A 6,263-nucleotide genomic window follows, 5' to 3' on the forward strand; every position below is an offset into this window, starting at 1 on the left:
CACCCCCCCAAATAGTTCTGCTGCTCTTCTCTTCACTCCTCCCCGTTAATCAGCCGCGTTCCGGCGCGGATGTGCCCAGGACTGGACGCTGTGTTCCAGGCACGGGCTCACCCCCTCCCCAGCGTCGCCTGTAATCTCCCGACCCATCTGTGCTGATAAGGGCCAGCCTTTGCTTTTGAAGAAGCCCCGTTATTGGCATACCAGGGGCCTGGGCATGGGGAAAGGAGGGCTCCCGCTAGCTGCCTAGGGCTGGTATGTGACCATGTAGATCAGGGGCAGGCAGCTAGGGCACAGCCTCTGGGGGCCAACTCCCCACCGGGTGTAAATCTGCGTGGTTCCACTGATGTCCATTTGCACCAAACAAGGATTTGGCCCTGCACCTCGATTGCATCGGGGGGTCACCCCACCACTCAGTCTCCCCAGTAATACGCACCAGAGCTATTTCTGTCTCGCCTACATGGTCTTGGGGTCACTGCTGACAGGCCCAGCAGCATTACACAGCATGTGACAATCCCATGCATCAGCGGGGGGCACTCCACTGGGGAGACAGGCTGCAGGCCCTACCCAGGTCTTCACTGCCTCTGGGCCTATTTCAATCTCTCTCCCTGGCTTTCAGGGCTCGGATCTCCACGTTCCCAGACAGATTCTAGCTGCTTTGAAGCGACAGGCCATCTGGGGAGAAGAGACCCCAGGGTAGGTTGGGGCGGGCTGGGCCCCAGGGCATGGTCTGTTTCAGACTGGGAGAGAGGATTTTAGGCAGAAATGTGTGGGCTGCCCAGATGCCTTCTGTCCTGGGAAGCTGGCATGCAGGGCTGGCAGCAGCCCGAGCCCATTTCATGTAAATGGCAGCCTGCCCCCGGCAGACAGGAATGCTCCTGCTTTGCATGAAAGTGGGTTTTGCCCTGGCCCTGAGTCCCAGGCTCTGCCACCTCCACCACTTTCCCCGGGGACAGACAGCGGCACTGTTCCCAGTGCCAGACCTGTGGGTGCCTCTCCCCTAGACCCGAGAGGGGGCCAGAGTCAGACACCACCGGCACTGGGTTCCTAGAAGCATGAGTGCCCAAAACAGAGCAAAAGGAGAGCGAGAGTGAAGGGCTCCTGGCAAGTCTCCCTGGGCTGGGCACAGCGGGCATACCTCTCACTGGCCCCAGGACAGGCGGGCACCTGCTCCTTTGCCCCAGTGCCACCCCAAGGCACAGCTCTGGATTTCCCTCTCCTCCCAGATGGTTTGCTGGGGTCATCTCCGGCCATGTGAAAGCCTGCCCCAGGCCACCGGAAATGCACTACTGCAAAGGGTGCTGCCCAGCCAGGCCCTGTTGCAAGCACCACACGCCCCGCTTCAGGGCTGGTGTCTGAAAACTCCATCGAGGCCCAGCCTGGGTCACCGGGGGAGTGCTGTGAACCCCCCAGACCTGGGGTCTCTCCCATTGCAGGGTAGCTGCTCCTTCCCACTGTCCCAGCTCAGTCACACAGGCCGGTGGACAGGCTGCCCTGACAAACCACCACACCAGCAATGTCACCCCAGGGGCCCATCTGGCCCAGACAGACCCTGGCAGGGGCCAGTGCCAGGTGCTGAGGGGAAAGTGCAAGAACCCCCGTAGTGGGCCATTACGGAATAACCTGCCAAGGGGGAAGGTGTCTTCCTAAACCTGCCAGGGTGGTTAATTTGTTAATTAGCCCTGAAGCTGTGTTATGCCCTGAAGCTGAAGGGTTGTATCCCATCAAATAGAACAGGGGATGGTCTCTTTCTCCATAGTAAACGTCCAAGCCTATCCAATTTCCTGTCTTAATTGATATCTAGTGGCAGAGAGTTCCGCAGGCCTTGTCTGCACGCTGTCAAAAAAGAACTTTCCTTTCATCTGCTTACCCTGCTGCTCAGACTCCCCTGAGACTCCCCTGCTCAGACTTACCCTGCTGCTCAGACTTGCCTTCAGCCCATTGGCTGCCAAACAGCCTAGCATGTAATGCAATAGCCAACCCCAGCCAAAGTCCTCTTGCTCATGGGCCACTCTCCAGCTGACAAGCACGAGTACCAGGTATGTCTTGCTGTGCTTGTAAAGCTCAGCGTAAGGGCAGTGCATTGAAATGATTCATTAACAAGAAGACGCTGCGGGCAGCAGCAGGCAGGGCCCAGCGGCTCTCCTCCCCAGGCTGCTCGTCTAGCCCCAGGGCCAGGGCCCCATCACCTCCCTGCGCTGATCCAGCCCCGGATCCTGCCCTGCCCTGCCCAACCCAACCCTCCATGGCACCCGAACTGGGGAGTGAGCCGCAGATTTGGTGGTGGGTCACATTAGAAGGGCTACATGTGTGTGTGAGAGAGACACACTCTGGGTGTGTGCACGTGAGCAATAGGGAGCAGTAGAGGTGAGGGTGGGGCTGTGTGTGTGTGTGTGGAGGGGGGGTGTCCCTGGGGCGGACAGTGAGGGGAGATGATGTGAGTGTGTGACGAAGTGGGACTGTTCTTAATGGGTCTTCTGAACAGTGTGGGGGTGCCTCAGTTTCCCCTATGCAGTATCTAGGTGGTGGGGTAAGGGTGTATAGTCATTGCAGAGCCCTAGAGGGCAGGTGTGTGCAGGGGTCTGGACACAGAGAATGGCCGACACCCTGTTTCCTGGCAACTGATGGCCTGGGCCCTTCTCCCCTGCAAGGTGAGAGCTAAAGGGGTTGGAGAACAAAGGAATCAGGTGCCCTCCTGGCCTGGGAAAGGGACAAAGCCCAGAGGAGGAGGGGGTGGAGGATGAGTCAGTTTGGGCTGGCTGGGTATGTGGAGTTAAAGGCAGACGTGGTTGTCTGGCTCACTGCCCCCCAAAATGGACCCAGCTGAGGGGTCCCGTTCTTTGCACCTGCAAGCTCTGTTTTAGACCATGTTCCTGTCGTCTAATAAACCTTCTGTTTTACTGGCTGGCTGAGAGTCCCGTCTGACTGCGGAGTTGGGGGGCAGGACCCTCTGGCTTCCCCAGGAGCCCACCTGAGCGGACTCGCTATGGGAAGCGCACGGAGGGGCAGAGGAGGCTGAATGCTCTGAGGTCAGACCCAGGAAGGTGGAAGCCGTGTGAGCTGTGTGTCCTGCAGACAGGCTGCTTCCAGAAAGGCGACTGCCCCAGAGTCCTGACTGGCTTCATGGGGAGCAGTTCCAGAGCATCGCCCAGGGACTCCATGACAGGGTGTGTATGAACTGTGGGGGACAGTGTGTGTGAGGGCATGGGGGGGCTGTGGGGCCATGGGGTACAGGGTGGGGGGCCATTGTGGGGGGGCTTATGGGGGCAGTGAGTGTGTGTGGGGGGGCAATCCCTGGGCCTTCAAAGGTGCCCCATGCTGCTTGCTGCGCACTGATTCTGATGGATTGGCCCCCTCAGCCTGGAGGGTCCACACCCCTAGGAGCTGCTCCTCCTGGAGACACACGTGGACCAGTCACAAGTGCACACACACAAGCACACACGCATCCGACGAAGCAAGCTGTAGCCCACGAAAGCTCACGCTCAGATAAATGGGTTTGTCTCTAAGGTGCCACACGTCCTCCTGTTCTTTTTGCGGATACAGACAGACACGGCTGCTGCTCTGAAACACACACGCTGTTACCCTTTGACTCCTGACCCATGCGCAGGTGTTCCAACCATTTGTATCTCAGGGTTGGGACGCTGGCTACCTCAGTGCAAATGACACTACAGCGCCACCCCCTCAGCACCCCCATGAGCCCCCCCCAAACTGCGTGAAGGTTGTTCTAAAGGGGGCGTTGCAGTGAGCCTGATGTCTGGTACGCAGCCGAGGCCCGGTGCTGGAAACAGCCTAAGGCCACGCTAGGGCTGATTGAAGTTAACCCAAGTAAATAAACCTCCGTTAGAGGATTCGTATCCCTCAGGTGAGCCACTGTCTGGCCCGCGTAGGCTTTGTTTGGTCAGACTCTGTAATGGCACGGGCCAGAGAGCCTTTGAGCTGTGCAGACACACACTGTTGTCGGGCCGCCCAGCACAGGGGGCAGGAATTGCCAATCTGGACCTGAGGCAACAACCTAATCACATAGGTGGGCGTAAGGAGGTAGAGAGGGCATCAAAAAGGGACCTAACCCTAACCCTCAGCAGGCCTGCGGGCTGGTGACAACCTGTGCCCTCATGGGGGAACCCGGCGGGCACGTGGGGTTCCGTGAGGCGCGTCCGGCCCTCTCCTTAGCTGGTTGTTCTTGTTCTGGGATGTCGCTGACAGCAATCGTGGCAATAATAAAACTCCTCAAGACTCTCGGTGGGTCTCACTCATCATCGTCCTAATTCTCCAGACAGCCCCCCGAGAGCGACCCTGGGATCCGTGACATGTGCAATTAGCGCCCCGCATTAACCGTAAGGCCACAAGGTGCTCACGGTGCCGAGACAGGCTCCAGCTGCCCATCACTCCCAGCTATTTGGCTCTAGACGTAATTACAATGCCATCACGCTGCCCCCGAGGGCATGACGCTCTGAGATGCCACGTCCCTCCCCCTCCCACATTCCCTTCCAGCTCCTTGGCCTCTGCCCAGCTCTCGTCTCCTGGCCATGGCACGCGTGCGTGACGTTTGCTGCCTCACGCAAGGCCTCACGTGCTGGTTCCTTCCCACTGTGGCAGCGAATGTGCACAGGAGTGCCCAGAGCTATGGGGCAATCACCGCCTGGACTTTCAGCTGGGGAGCAAGGTCCCAGTGCACAATACGGGACACAGCAGCATGGCACGGCCCAATGTGGGGCGCGCAGGCTCGGGGCGGGGAGGCAGGAGTGCTGGTCGGGGCTTGCTCGGACCCTGGCTCCCTCTGCACTCCCCGGATCTGTGCCCTTTGGCGCCTCGCCACGTGCATCCCCACGGGGGGACTGAGGCTGCCTTAGTTAAAGCATAGGGGGAGGTGAAGCAGCCGGAGTGGTTCCCGTTGATATGTTGCCAATCACAGCTGGTGCTTTAACTCAGTGCCAAGGTGCCCAGTCCCCCCGCCCCCACTGGCAGTGCAGAGCAAGGCTCTGCCTCCAGGCAGGGTGACTATTGCTGGCAGGCGTCTGGGGCTGCTCCGGCTCACCAAATAACCCCCCACCCCCAGGGCCCAGGCCTCCAAGCTCCTGTAGAGGGCACTGGCAGCCAGGCAGCGTTCAAACACTACAGCCCTGGGCACTAATCATCATCAAAGTGGGCCCAGCATGGCCCAGCGCCAGGCGCTATCAGCGGGGAGGGCTGGCTGGGGCACTCTGGCTGTCGCCCCCCCGCTGAGCATTTCCAGTTCTCTCAGGGAGCTCGGGGAGGGCAGTGCTTGGCCCCCAGGTTTCATAGCCTCCTGGCCCTGGGGTTGGGAGGTGACCGGGAGGCTGGCGAGCAGCGCTCGGCCGGGGCTCAGCTCTGCGGGAGGGGCAAACATCTGCATTGGCCGAGCACGTATCAAATGGGCCACAGGGCAACTCCCAGCTGATTCTAGCCTTGGCTTAGGGTCCACTTAGCCAGAGCCTTGTGAATGGCCCCCAGGATTAACCCTTTCCTTGAGGATTTCCTCTCTCTTCTAGTGGCCTCGCTGGCCTGCCCAAGAGCTGCAGGCCCAAGTACTTCCTAGAGCAGCCAGGCCCAGGGCTGGCTGAAGCATTGGACCTGCCAGCCAGGGTCTTCTGCAGGGCTGAGGAAGAGAAGGAGCCTGGGGACCTGACACAGCCGTGTCCCCCCTGGAATCCTTGCACCTTTCCAAGGCCCCCCAAAGGGATCTGCCAGCCATGACCTTGCTGGGGCCCATATCCCAGGAGAGGAGAGCCTGGACTGGCCAATGGGCCCTTCTCAAAGGCTTGGTCTGCAGCTGCTGGGGGAGCAGCCCAGCTCAACAGGGACCATTTAAACGGCTGCAGTTTGACCCCACAGACTTCACGCAAGCTGGTACGTGGCTCCTGTCCTCACACAGAGCCTCTCCCCCGAGCCTGGTGGGACGTCACGCCCAGGCTAGCTGGTCTAGGCTAGAGCTTGGATGCTGCTTACACTCAGCTGGTAACCAGCCCTGGGCCCTGCGGCCGCTGGCTAACCCTGCACGTGCCGATGGGCCAGCAGTGCCCTCCCACAGTGCCCCAGCCACCCAGAAGGGCGGACAAGTTCTCCCACCGTTCCTGGGAAAGAATCCGGGGCTGGCTCGGCTCGCTGCCGCACTGACAGCCCGGAGATGCACCTCCAGAGCGTTTGGTGACACGGGGGGTGAGCGTAGTGCCAGGGAGGGCCCAGCAAGCAGGCATTGCAGGGTGGCCGCTCACACCCACGCGAGGCCAAGGCAAGTGGGCTGCCCT

Source organism: Lepidochelys kempii, chromosome 9 (genome assembly GCF_965140265.1).
Source record: "Lepidochelys kempii isolate rLepKem1 chromosome 9, rLepKem1.hap2, whole genome shotgun sequence".
Classification (NCBI taxonomy): Eukaryota; Metazoa; Chordata; order Testudines; family Cheloniidae; genus Lepidochelys; species Lepidochelys kempii.